Here is a 14,465-nt window from a genome sequence, read left to right as displayed (position 1 = left end):
GAAGACCGAAGGTGAGGGACCCTTTGATTTCTTCTCTCTTCTAAAGGTGTTTGTTTGTGTGGGATGTAGGCCCCCCCGATAGCCTGGCCTTAAAAGGGCGTCCGGAAGCCCTGCTTCACGCCCGTCTCGCCCCGCACTTCTAACGCAAACTTGCACTGTTCCCACCCCGGGTGCGGTGTGTGCAGCTCAGCAGATGTTATCGGTGGGGCTGAGCGGGCTGCATCTCTCTCTCTCTCTCTCTCTCTCTCTCTCTCTCTCTCTCTCTCTCTCTCTCTCTCTCTCCTCTCTCTCTCTCTCTCTCTCTCTCTCTCCCCCTCCCCCTCCCTCTCCCCCTCCCTTTCTTCATCTTTCCCTCCTTCTCTCTCCACCCTCCCCCCCCTTTCTCGCTTCCCCCCCACCCCCCCACTCTCTCTCTCTCTATCACTCGCTAGCTCACTCGCATTTTTCGCCTGCTGCTGCTGCGGCGCTGCCGGCCGCCTGAAGCTTCACTCCCTTCTTTCCTCTCGCTCTCTGTTTCCCTTCCCTGCCCGCGGACGTCTCACCAGCACCCAGATCCCCCCCGGCGGAGGCTTCACCTGCTCCCGCGGCTAGGACTCCTGGGTCCTCAGCCTTTGGAACAGGGGATCTCGTTCGCTCTTTCTCTCTCTGTGTCTTCCTCTCGCGCGCTCTCTTGCCTCGCTCGCTCGCTCTTTTCTTCTGCACCGAGGCAGCTGAATGCTGCGCGCCCGCCAGCCCCGCGGCCCCGAGCCGAGCTGCCGCTGCCCGCTCAGCTCCGCTGCGTCCCGGCTGGCTCAGAGCTGAGCGCCGCTGCCACCGCCGGGGCTCCGTGCCCAGGACTGACTCTGCTGGTCGGGCCGCAGGGGCTGAGCCCAGGGGGCATTCCTCCTCTGCCTCCGCCCGGGGGTAAGGCGGGCAGCTCCAGGTAGCGGCTCTCCTTCCTTGCCAGCCCAGGGTAAGTTGTGGCCGGAAGGAGCCCGAGCTGGCACGGGGAGCTGGGCAGGGCTGGAGGGAGACCGGCGAGCTGGAGCGGGGCTGGGTTCAGGGGGATCAGGACGGATGGGCTACTGTGCCCTCGGTCTCTGGACTGCCTGCCCCTTGGGGCTTCAGGCTGCGGCGGGGGGGACCCGGACGCTGGTGAGGCTCCCTCTCGGCGGTTTCCAGCCAGAGCGCCTTGTGCTGTTTCACTCCAAGCTGCTCGGGGCTGCCCGGAGGGGGTGGACTGGGACTGGGGCTCGCGGGGGAGGGATGGAGGGTTTGGAGGGGGGTAGATAGGCGCGGGAGCGGCGGTGGGGCCGGGGAGCCTGTGAGCCGGGGCTGGGGTGAAGGGGTGGAGGGAGGGAGGGGCTGCATTGGAACGAGAATGCCTTCCCTGTGGGGGCACTGCCGGCTTCCTCGCTTCCCCCGGGAGTGAAGGGGCGGCAGATTCTTCAATCAGGATTGAGGAGGAAAGGGGGAGGGTCATGTCAGCTCCTTCATTTCGGATGGGGGGGGGGGCAGGTCGTGCCAATTTCCTCAGTCTGGATGGGGGCATCTTGCCAGCTACTTGAGTCCGGATTGGTGGTGGCGGCCAGGGAGGGGGGGTTCATTCCAATTTCCTCATTCTGGTGTATAACGGGGGTGGGTTGTCCGTGCCACCTTCGTGAGTCCGAATTTTTGGGGGGGTTCCATGAAAATGTATTGTCTGCATGGGGGGTTCATATACATTGCTTAGTCCGTGGTGGGGTATGTTTGTTGCCAGCCTCTTCAGTCGGGAATTGAGGATGAGGGGTGGGGTCCATGTCAGTGCTCTCAGGTGGGGGTAAAGGCGTTCCCGACCCTCCCTCTTTTTTGCCAGAGGCGGGGGCGCGGGGCATTTACCAGGGACGAAAGAGGGGGGGATTTCTCTTTCTTTTGCCCCTGCTCTGACAGCGTAGACAACTCCCAGGGGTGGGCAGTGGTAGTTCTGTCAGTTTGGGAGGACAGTGACAGCCCCTGGTTCTTCCTCGTTTTTCTCTCTGGTGCTCTCTCTCTCCCTAGCCCGGCTCTCGGGCCGCCGGACAGCTGCGGGCTTTGCTGAGCACACTGACTCCCGCGCTCTCTCCCGCAGCCCGACCTCCTCTCTGGTACGCGCGCTCTTTCCCGCATTTCCCTGGAGTCCCCTGGACCTGGCCTGGGCGTCCGGTGGTGGGAGTAGGGTTTCCTCAGGAGGGGGTCCTGTATGGGTTATCTGGTCTGATCGTGCGCACTCTCACGCCTATCCTCAGCTTCTCCCTCTTTCTTCCGCACAGCCTTGCAACTACCCAGGCCCTGGGGTTAGACTGTCCCTTTCCTACCTTCGCCAATCTGATGGGGCTGGGCAGTCTGTAAGGGAGCTGTGAGTAGTGAGGGAAATTCCTCCTTATCAAGGAAATCTGAGGAGATTTTGGCTGATGTAAGGGGAGAGGGGCTTGAAAGGGAAATTGAGCCACACTCCTAATAGCACCCTTTTCACGGTAGGCATGGGGAAATTCCTCCTTCCCCTATATATTCCCCTTTGCTACAGAGACTTTCTGTCCCTGTTATAGGTGCCATTACATATACACGAAGTCCCCTTTCCCTCACTTTTCCCGATCAGAGTGCCTGTTTTTCTTTTTAGTGGTTGTGGGGAGGTAGGATTGTCAGGGAACAGATTTGAAAATTAGAGACAAACTCATCTGTCTTTTCAGATGGAGTGACACTCAGACCACACCTGTTCCCTGCCAGAGAGAGAGAGAGAGAGAGAGACAGAGAGAGAGAGAGAGAGAGAGTGTAGGGTCAAGTCTTGTCTTCCCTGTGGAGTTGGGAGGTGCAAGGGTTGGAGGTCATTTTAGGCCAGATTACCTCAGCTCAGGGATGATGGTGGTGGTCTACTGAATAATACAGCAGACTGAATAACAGGAGGTGAAGACAGCTGCAAAGGCAGGAGACAGGCCCTCTTGTTACCTGCTTGGTCTTAGCTCAATACAGAAAAATCATATTGGTCTCATGTTTGTAGACTCTTCATCCTTTCAAAAGTGCATTCTTAACTCAACTTCCTTTCATCTAGCCCAGCTTCCTAACATGAAGCAGTTTCTGATCCTTACCTTTGTTTCAGGACACTCAGCTTGGGCTGAGACAGTGAAGTGGGTACAGAACCTCAAGGAATCAAGGCTAGGCTATCCAAACATATAGGACTGAACTTATGGAAAGATAAATACTTGGGTTGAGGGGGCATGAAAACTGAAATTTTCCAGTATCATGAATATGTACATTTTTTAAGAAGAGTATGAAAAGTATTCCTCATTATACATTTCCCTATATCCCTCACTCCATGTACCTGCCCTCCTTTACCAGTTACAGCTTTGTCCCTGGGTGTATGGCTCTGGAAGGCTGGTATGGGTTAGGATTCTATAATTATAGGATTTAAAGTCCAAAGGGACCTTGGAGATCATCTAGTGCAACCATCCCATTTTACAGATGAGTAAATTGAGACCTGAAGAGAGAGGGAAGTGACTTTCTCAAGATCCCAGTGAATGACACAGTTGAGGCGAGAAGCTGAATTTCCTGGTCCCAATGCTTTTTTTTTTTTTTTTGACTATTAGATACTTTCTTTTGACTGGAGGGTCCCATCATAGGCTAAGAAAGAGAAACTCATGCCTTGAAGGCCTGGACGGTCAAGGGAAACAGCCTTAGAGACCACTCAGAGGTTTTTTGTTAGCCTGTAGTCAAAAAGTGGTTTCTTCTTTGGGACCTGGAATGAGGAGGAAATTCATGGAGAAAATGTTGTGATAAGGGGAGATTTGGGGCTCCAGCTAGGCCAAATCCATTGAACAGCCAATCCTTGAGTCTACAACTGGCTAAGAGAAGGTTCTCTTTCTGATGCAGGCTGAGGGGTGTGTGTGTGTGTGTGTGTGTGTCTGTGCGTGTGTGTCTGTGTGTGTGTGTGTCTGTGTGTGTCTGTGTGTGTCTGTGTCTGTGTCTGTGTCTTTGTCTGTCTGTCTGTCTGTCTGTCCAGAGGAAAATTGTGAAGTAGGTAGAACTTTGGCTTCCTTCACTTTCCAAAGCCATGGACAGGTACAGATTTCCTTCTGTGTCCTTTTTGCCATTTGCCACCTCTTTTAATTTCAGTGTCTCCTGAGCCCCAGATTCCTTCAAACCAGTGCTAGTTCCTCTGGTTTTCTTCAAGACTCAGCTAAGTGCCACCTCTTACATAGAGCTCTCCTTGATTTACTTGTTAGTGTACCCCTCCACATTTTGTGTACTTATTTTGTACTTATCCCTCATTTGCTTATCTGTGAGCAAGTTGTATCTCTTTAGTATAATGACAACTTCTTGCAGGCAGGGACTCTCTGTTTCACTTTTATATTACTATCACCAGTGGCCAGCATAGGTATAGACCAGGTTTTCTTTTTTCCCCAAGACTAGCTCCACCTCTCACCCTGGCTTGGAGCATTACATAATCAGTCTCCACCAATGAGAAGAGTCATTAAAATGAGATTTGAGCTACACATTACAATGGTATGTGGCACATAGTAGGCATCTAAGAAATACTTGTTGATAGATTGAATTCAAGTGCAGGTTGTATTACTGACTAGCCGTGTGATCTTGGGCAAGTCATTAGAATACATTTCCCTTTTCTTTAAAATGACGGGATTAGATAGATGATGAGATCTCTGAGCTTCCTGCTTTAACAGTCCAGTCCCTGAGCTCTAAGGGGAAAGTTTCTGATGACCCAATTTACTCAGATGTTAAGGACTTAATGTTTATATATATTATATATACATGCACATGCAATATACATACATGTATATATAATGTATGTATATATGTATACATACACACCTATGTATGTATATTTCCTTGGAGCATTTGCATTAAAATATATATTTTGCTTTTGCATCACAATCATTTCCAACACATCCAGAAATCCATCCCCTGTGAAAAGGGAAATAGAGGAGGAAAAAAAAGCCCAGTTCAGCAAAATTAATGAAAACATAAATCTAGTCTAGCAGTATGCAATATTCGGTACCCATAAATCCCCACCTTTGCAAGGGAGAGAAAGAAGTTCATTTTTTCAACTCCAAAAGCAGCTTGGTTTAGTGCTTCTTTTGGAGATCTGAGTTCAAATGTCCCAAGACATTTTGCTAGTCATGTTACCTTTCTCCAGGAGTTTCTTTTCTGTGGCTTGGTCATTATAATTACATAGTATTTGGAGTTTTTTTTTCTTTAGTGGGGGGGGGGCACTATTTACAATGTTGCAGTAGACGTTTGTCTACTACATTTCAAAGAGAAGTGGAAAAGGGAGAGGCAATGCTTAGCTTAAATAAAATAAATTCATTTCTAAGGTTGAGATTTTATGCTTCGGTGGGAGAATTTTTTGGGTTGGGCTGGGGGGGTGGTCCATGGAAGGGCTCCTTCTTACAGACTCTCCAGTTATATCCTGTCGGCTTCAGAGTACCCATAAGGTCTGCTGGGAGGTGGGGACCAGCTGTTCCAGGCCACTTCTTGCTCTATTCCCCTCCCTCCCCCACCTCCCTTTCTCTAGCCAGCTGTCTAAGCTACTTTAGCTCTGCTAGTGAACGCCTTCAACGAGGAGCCCCCTGGTGGGCAGGTTGGGCTGGTTGAATTGTACATATGGTGTCATCGAGGCAGGAAAAAAAACAGGAGAGGCAGGCCTGGTGGGGGCTCTCAGCCCACCACCCTCTTCACCTAGAGTGCAATCCCCACCTTTTTGCCTTGGCTGCTTTGAACTGGCTGTCATCTTCTCAGTACTCTGGATGTCATGCAGAGCTGAGGGGGGCTGGGGAGGGAGGGGATGGGCGGGTTTCAGGAACCTGCCACGGCTGGTGCTGGAAGAGAGTTCTGGTGGGCCTCTATAATTATGGCTGATAGATTTGTCCCCTTCCCCCACAGATATGCCAGAAAGCTAGTGCTGGGAACCAACAGCCGCTAATTATAACCCACCCCAGAGACACCTCCTTCCCCCTCCCTTCCCCCCCCCCCCATCATATAACCAAACTTTCAAGTGGGCAGCTGTCCCTGGTGGCTCTAGCAGCTGGTTCTGTTGGTTCTTGGCCCAGCTGCTGGGTTTGGGGTGATCTGTCCTCTGCAGAGTACTGATTGCCTTTGTAGCCCAGTAAGGGAGGGCTCTGGAGATGACTGGCCAAGTGGGGTGATTTCTGGTTGGAGGTCAACTAGGGAAAGCCACTGAGCCCAGCAATCTGAAAGTGACTTCCTCAGGTTGAGTGATAGGGATTGTGTGGGGAGGGGGTGGAGGGCTGACAGAGCAAAGGGTATAGAGGGGAGCATGAGAATGGAGGAGCCAGCTTCCCCAAACTGAAGCCCATGTTCCTGGGAATTGTCTCATGGAAGAGAGAAGGGCCTGTTTTCCTGAGCCTGAGTAAGCTGTGCCCCAGTTAGCAGGAGACTATCAAAAATTAATTTGGAGATTTCACTGCCTTTGGCACTCGCAGGAATGCAGGCTTCCTCTGCTGCCTCCTGTGTCTCCTTTCTTCTTATTTCTCTCCTCAGTTCGATTCAACAAACATTTACCAAGTGCCTATTGGTGTGTCGGGCACTGTGTTAGGTAGGGGCCAGGGATGCAAAGACAAAGAACCAAACCAAACCAAACCCAAACCCCCCAAAATGGAGCAGTCCCTGCCCTCAGGGAGCTTCTACTAGAAACTGTCTTTCCTCCCTTTGCATCTCTCCCTAGTCTTTTCCCTCTTCCTTCTCCCCTCTCTCATGGTCATTCACAATGTCCATTTTTCTTCCTCTCCTGCCTCTCTCCCCTTCCAATCTCTCTTTTTCCTGTGTCTTTTTCTCTTCATGCCTCTCTCCTTTTTTTCTTTCTCCTTTCCTTCCTCCCTCCTTTCCTCTTTCCCTCCATTTCTCCCTCCTTCCTTCCTTCCTTCTTTTATCTGCCTGCCTGCCATACTTTCTTCTTCTTCCTTTTCTTTTGTCTTCCTTCTTTCCAGCTCTCCCTCCCCTCTCCATAGCTCCACCTCTCCTCTCTCTCTCTCCTCTTCTCTCTCTCTCTCTGTCTTTCTCCCTCTCTCTCTGTCTCTGTCTCTGTCTCTCTCTCTGTCCCACTGCCTCGCTCTACCCTTTTGTTTCTGCTCAACAGATTTTGTTGAATGTTGCTTCATATTCCCAACAAGCTTCAGTCTTGGCCAGTCACTGGTGTCCTGAGCTCTGAGGACCTCTGTCTGAGCTCACCTCCACTCCTGACCTTTCTTTCTCAGCTTGAGAAAGCCTCCTTGGGAGGGAGTCATGAAAGCTGACCTGCTTTTACAAAAATCCCCCAGACTCCCTCTGGAGCACACACACACACACACACATACACACACACACACACACACACACACACACACACACACACACACAGCCTCTTCCCTATCCCAGATAGGCAAGCCAGCTCAGAAGAATCTTCTTTCTATCTGTGTTTCTCTTGGCTCCTATGAAAATGAGCGCCACAAGGGTAGTAAAAACCCCCTCTTAAATCGAGGTTGATGCTTCCCGTCGAGATGCTTTATTATTAACCTGACCGTTTAGTGAGCTTGTGGCAGCACCGAGGCATAAATATGTACACGCACACGTATATTAAATAAATTGGGAATTGCAGAGTATAATGACATTATCTGGACCCCATTCAATTAAGGGAGATATTATCTGCTGTAATTGGGAAGTGCCATTGTACGGTGACAGCAGACAGCATTCCCTGTCTGAGGCCCCTTCTCCGAGGAGCTCCGTGCTGAGGTTTGTACTTAAGCCAGAGAGAGAGAGAGAGAGACAGAGAGAGAGAGAGAGAGACAGAGACAGAGAGACAGAGAGACAGAGAGACACAGAGACACAGAGAGAGAGAGACAGAGAGACAGAGAGACAGAGAGAGAGAGAGGAGGGGAGAAGAGAGGCCACATCATCATCCCCTTTTGACTTCATGATAGCTGAGCCAACGGGAGGTTTTGCCAGGACCTTGGAGCACCAGTTTTCCCACCCTAGGCCTCTTCTATCTTCATACTCATCCTTCCCATAGATCCTGTCCTCCTGTCCTTGAGCCATTTGACCCCGAGTCCAGGAGGCAGCCCATGCTGATTTTCTTGGTGGCAGGTGCTGGGAGACAAATCTAAATTCTTTTAAGGCTTCGTTTTTGGCAGGAACTTGTGCGTTAAAGTTGTCCTTTTCTCCCTATTGCTTTTCTAAAGGCCAATGGACCTGGGGGAGTTCCAAACTTACTTTCCCATGTAATAGGGTCTCAAGTCCAGATCCTGGCTTTCTAGAGAGGGACTGCAGGTGGAGGGAGAGCTAGCTGATTTAAGGAGACAGAGAGAGAGGGACAGAGAGAGAGAGAGAGACAGACAGATAGAGAGACAGAGAGAGACAGAGACAGAGACAGAGAGAGACAGAGACAGAGAGACAGAGACAGAGTGAGAGAGAGAGAGAGAGAAGAAAAGAGGAAAGAAGAGATAGAGGAGGGGGAGGAGAGGAGAGAGAGCCTCAAAAACCCACAATAGCAGCAGCTGCAGACAAAGCACTTGTCCATGTAAGCATCACACCAGAAAAATTGTCTCATTGAGCAGGCACACGTGTTTGTGAATGTTTCCATAGAATGCGTAGTCATAGAACGTCAGAGCAGGAAAGACCATCCAGCCTCACCCCCTTATTTTTCAAAGGGGAAGACTGAGGAAGTGACTGTGAAGGCCAATAAAGTGAGTTGGTGGCAAAACTGGTATTAGGACCAGATACTCTAACTTCTAATCCAATTTTGGGAAAATTGGCTTATATTTTTTGGGAAAGGGGTAGGTAGAGAGGATAAGGACATGAAGATGAAAAGGGGAAGTTCAGGGCTTAGGAAGGTGGGGGTGATGATTGTTGGGAATAAGCACTAACTCACTAGTCTTCAGGTTAAGCCATTGTCTCCAGAAGGCCCTCTTTGATGGGAAGAGAACCCATTAACCCCTTAGTACCCATGATTTCCGTTAACCAAGCACAAAAATTTGGTCACATTCCCTATTATTACCTTGGGAGAAGAAATTGGGGGAGAAAGAAGATGGTTGAACTGGACTGGACAATGTTGCTTAGGAAAGGAATTTACCCCATCAGACTTGGTAGCTGATTCCTCAAATAAGCAAGTTCAGGAAATCCCAGAGTGTATGTATTTTTCTCTCTCTCCCCTTCCTCCTCCCCCTATTCTTGTGAAAGTGGTCATGGTAGACAGCTGAAAAATCAAACATTCGGCCATGGGCCACATGTGGCCCACAACACCCCAAATGTGACCTGAACCAGATTAAAATGTAATTGGAAAATATTTAACAAAAGAAATGAAAAATATAATAAAACATAGATAATGTTAATATAGGATTTTTCTAAGTCAATATGTGGCTTGCAGGGGTTCCTTCTGGGTTAGTGGCCCTTGCATCTATTTAAATTTGAAAAGATATGTTGAGTAACAAGATTAGAAGATTTACAGGCTCTTTTGAAGGACAAGAATGAGGTGTGTGTGTGTGTGTATGTTGATCCCATTTCCTCCAGTCTGAAAGGATCAACTCCTGGGTGCACCTCCAGATAATTCCTCACTATTGTGGCCTTACAGGCACCTGGGAAAGACTTTTGTTAATGTGTGTACCCCTTGGTTTTGGGGAAATTTATTATAAACAACTGGTTAGGATAACTATTTTCTAGTCCTGGCTTTGCCACAAACTTTCTATGTAGGCTTTACCCATCTGGGCCTCAGTTTCTTTTTCGAGGCAGTCAGGGTTAAGTGACTTGCCCAGGGTCTTATAGCTAGTATCTGAGGTCGAATTTGAACTCAGGTCCTCCTGACTCCAGGGTCAATGCTCTATTTACTTCTCTACCTATCTGCCTCAGGGTCCCAGCTTCTTCATTTCTTATCCCAGAATATAAATTCTGCGAGGGCAGAGATGTTTTTGTATGTGTCTTTTTGTACCTAGTGCCTGGCACATTGCTTGATACATAGTCTCAGCTCGAGGCCACAGGTGGCCTTCTAGGTCTTCAAGTGCAGCTCTTTGACTGAATCCAAACTTTGGTCAGAGGACTGCACTTGAGGACCTACAGGACCACATGTGATCTTGAGGCTGCAGGTTCTCTACCCCTGTGGACGATGAATGGGGAACAGATCAGAGACCTGTGATTTCACTGGAAATGAAATAGGGAATTTCCAGATGAGGAAACTCAATATATCAGTGCAGGATGGCACCTTCTCTGCAGCTTGGAGAGTTGCCTTGAACACCAAGAGGTTAGATGACTAGGATCACAGAGCCCACATGTGTCAGAGGTGGGGCTTGGATCCAGGTCTTTGGCTTTGAGGTCAGCTCTCTCGTATCATATTGTCTTCTAGATGACAGTGGATGGTGAATAGACGCTTATTCAATTGAACTGAATTATCTGTTCAAAAGGGCAGCTAGGTGGCTCACTGGATGGAGCCCTAGACCTGTAGTCAGGAAGATTCGAATCTGGCCTCAGATACTTACTAGCTGTGTGACCCTGGGCAAGTCACTTGACCTGTTTGTCTCAGTTTCAAAATCTATAAAATAAGTCGAAAGAAGGAAATGTCAAACCCTCCAGAATTTTTGCCAAGAAAACCTCAAATGGGGTCAGGAAGAGTTGGACATGACTGAAAAATGACTGAACAGCAGCAGTTATTCAGGGGGATTGATGCTTCAGACCCTTCTTAACCTTGCCAGATCAAGGATGATGATGGGTATGAGATCTGAATGATTCAACTTGTCATAGCACTGTGTTTGCATGAAATAAGCACTTGGTAAATGCTTTCTCGTTCATTCACTCGTTCATTCATTCGTTTTTCAATCTAAATGTTACTCAATATTCCCACTGTCCTTTGGCTTTTCAATTGGGGGTTTGCAGCCTTAGTTTCACTGTGTGTGTGTGTGCTGGGGGGAGGTGGTTCAGGGAAGGCTGTGCTGAGACACAGCCTTCTCTTTGTGTCTAATGGGAGCAGTTTGGCTGAATCCCCTTGATCCTTTCAGAAGATATCAGGCTTAGAAGTCCCTGCATGCCTTGAGGACACACAGCCACTCACCCACACAGATACACACAGACATTCATGCACTCACAGAGACACAGACACACATGCACATAGGCAAAGACATACATGTGCACATAGACGCACATGCACATGCACACACACATACACAGACAGACAGACAGACACACAGAGCCTGAGAGTCAGGGGTGAACTATGTGTATTTGCAAATTTCTAGGGAAGTTCAGTCTCCTGAATGTGCCTCTCTTCTGGGCCCTGCTTTTTATTCTTTGTACCTCTGCCTAACATTTCCTCCATTTCAATCCACCCTTCCCAGCTCCCTGAGTGCCTGCTATGGGCAATGCATTAGGCCAAAATCGCTGAAACTTTAAGAGCTAAAGGGGGCTTTTGAACATCTGTCTGAACCCTTTGCTTTTACAGAGGGGGAAACTGAGACCCAGAAAGGGGAAATTACATGCACTTAATGAATGCTTCTTTCTTTCTTTAACTCTGGGTCCTTTCATTACAGCACTCTGTCTGCTATTAGGAGGGTTACCAAAAAATATAAGATTTAGTCCCTGCCCTCAGAAAGTTCATATTTAGTTGGGGAAAGATGTATGCATATGTGTGTGTGTGTGTGTGTGTGTGACACATATATATATAAATGTATATATTATATATATACTATAGATACAGATACATATGTATATAAAGGGGAGCTGGGTAGCACATGGAGAGAGAGTCAGGAGGACCTGAGTTCAAATGTGGCCTCAGATGCTTCCTAGCAGTGTGACCCTGGGCAACTTACTTAACCCTGTTTGCTTGTTTCCACATCTATAAAATGAGAAGGAAATGGCAAATTGCCCCAACATCTGTACCAAGAAGACCCCAAATTGGATTATGGAGAGTCAGATATGACTGAAACTACTCAACAGCAACAAATATGGGTATATACATCTACGTATATACTGTTAACCAGGAATCAGTGTATCTACATACATAGATATACACAAAGAAAGTTAAATAACAATAAATCATTTATTAAGTACCTACTGTGTGCCAGGTGCTGTTCGGCACTTGGGATACAAAGGATAACCTCAAGAAGGTTATGTTTTAGGATGGGGTGAGGAGAGTTGGCATATACATAAAGAAGAGAGCAGTTATAATTACTTTTTTTCTGAGGAGGTGATCTGGGTTAAGTGACTTGCCCAGGGTCACACAGCTAGTAAAAATGTCTGTGCTCAAATTTGAACTCAGGTCTTCCTGACTCTACTGTGCCACCTAGCTGCCCTGGCAATTACTGTCTAAGGAGGGAATAATTCCTGGGAGCTACAAAAATGTTGCTAAGAATGTTTTTCAATTATGACAAAAGCAGAGGATCACAGCGGATATCTGGCCAAAAGTGCAGTTATATGAGGAGAATGAGTGGCCTGTCCCAGTAGGGTGTAGGAGGAAAGAGAGGCTTAGGGCAAGGTACTAGGGCAAGGATGGGGAACTTGAAGCCTCAAGGCCACATGTGGCCCTCTAGATTCTCAAGTTTGACCCTTTGCTTTATTTTTATTTTAAAAATTTTTTTCATTTTAAAAATATTTATTTATTTTTAGTTTTCAACATTCGCTTCATAGGATTATGAGTTCCACATTTTCTCCCCATCTCTCCCCTCCCCCCATCTCAAGATGACAGGTAATAAATATAGAAGAATTCAGTCCTTTGACTGAATCCAAACTTCACCGAGCAAATCCCAAGGCCACAGGTGGCCTCCAGGCTGCAGGTTCCCCACCCCTGCCTTAAGGGCTGAGGTTCAGGCCACCAAGCCTAGTGAGCAAGGGTTTGGTGGTCACTGTAGGGAGTGAGCACACTGTTCCATGTAAAACACACTGGATCAAAGCTCCACCCTAACTACAGTTCTGGTGAGCTCCAGGGGTCTTGGGAGGCTTAATGAAGGAAAACCAGACTTGAGCTGGGTCCTGAAGGGCTGGGACGATTTGACCAGGCAGAATCATTTCAATTTGAAGGATTAGTATTGGGAGCTAACAAAGTGTCCCACCCTCCCCCTTTAATTCCCAGCATCGCTAAAGTAAAAAATTCATTCATTCAACAAATAGTTATTAATAGTTATTGAGTTCCCACTCGGAGCAAAGTTCAATGCTAAGTGCCTTTGAGTAAGTTCTTATCTTGGCAGGAGATACAAATGAACTTGGAGATAAAGGTTAGATATAATAAAGCCAGCCCTGTCTCTGGAAGCCTCAGGCCAGGGCCTCTCTTCTTGCGAGAGGGGCAGGTCTGGGCTGACATGAATATTATAGGCATCATCCATCATCATCTGATTTGTGGCCTGCATTCAGAACAGTGCATTCCCTAATTTGTGGAGACCAGGACTAGACCTGTTTGGAGAGAGAGACAGAGAGAGAAACAGAAACAGAGAGAGACAGAGAAACAGACAGACTCATAGAGACACAGAGAGAGAGAGAGCTAGAGATAGCAATAGAGACACAGAGAGACAGAAACAGAGAGAAAGAGACATAGAAAAAGAGAGACAGAGACAGAAAGAGAAACAGACAGACCTGTAGTGGTAGAGAGACAGAGACAGAGAGGAAGAGACACAGAGAGAGACACATACACAGACAGAGAGAGAGAGATTTGTGGGAAGGATGGATTGAGATGAGAATGGTAGATAGGTAGTGTATAAAATTTACCCCCTGTGAATTTGGATCTCAGAATCGTAGCTATTTACAGGGGCACCTCTATTTCAAGCTTTAGAAAGTTGAAAGGGAGGGGAATATTCCCCCGCGCCTTTTCAACTTTCTAAAAGAGTGCTTGAAATTCTACCTTTAGTGTCTTTAGGATTAAGGCATGCTGTCTCTAAACTGCCTCTTTAAAAATGGAAATGTATTACCAGAAGTTGGGGGGAACCTATTTACTCCCTGGCATCCATTGTCACATCAATGGGATTGTTTAATAATGAGCACAGGGCTTCTCATAGGTTTGGCCTTTTGTAGGGAAGTTGGGGGTGGGGAAGTGCTTTAGTAGGGTTGGATTGTGGGGATAAGTCAAAGGTCACAGGCTGCCTGCATTGATGAAGAGCTTGGGTGGCAGAAGATAGGGGCCGAACCAAAGACAAGCTTCACCTGCCTCTCAGTTTTGCTGAGCTACTTCTGGTAGTCTCTAATGGAAACCAACAAAAAGCCTTTTCCTGAGGGTTCTCAGGGAAGTCCCTTAGCATACTCCTCTGTGATCATCCCCCACTCCAAAGATAAACTTGCTCAAGTTGGGTTTCAGATAATGCCTCGCTCCTTTCCTTTGTCCATTCCTGAATTCATAGCCTCTCCCTAACCCCTCTTTCAGATGTTCAGAGCTCTCTCTCTCTCTCTCTCTCTCTCTCTCTCTCTCTCTCTCTTCCTCTCTCCCTCTCTCGTACAGATGGTTCTCAGGGAAAGGATGTGATTTATTGTTGTGATTGCTCACGTCTGCCTCTTTGAAACCCCAT

At 47.9% G+C, this 14,465-nt stretch overlaps 1 protein-coding gene across 1 annotated transcript in view; it reads left to right on the top strand.

Moving 5' to 3' along the window:
- The first annotated feature begins 440 nt into the window (after positions 1-440).
- GRM4 (glutamate metabotropic receptor 4) overlaps positions 441-14,465 on the top strand; it is a 326,723-nt gene continuing 312,698 nt past the window's right edge. Inside the window, exon 1 of the mRNA XM_072641785.1 lies at positions 441-952. The gene's annotated coding sequence lies outside the window, so the exon portion shown is untranslated. The remainder of the gene's footprint in view (positions 953-14,465) is intronic.

The sequence above is a fragment of the Notamacropus eugenii genome, chromosome 2, assembly GCF_028372415.1.
Source record: "Notamacropus eugenii isolate mMacEug1 chromosome 2, mMacEug1.pri_v2, whole genome shotgun sequence".
Taxonomy (NCBI): domain Eukaryota; kingdom Metazoa; phylum Chordata; class Mammalia; order Diprotodontia; family Macropodidae; genus Notamacropus; species Notamacropus eugenii.
The sequence above is the reverse complement of the archived record's forward strand: the minus strand, read 5'-3'. Positions and strand labels throughout refer to the sequence as shown.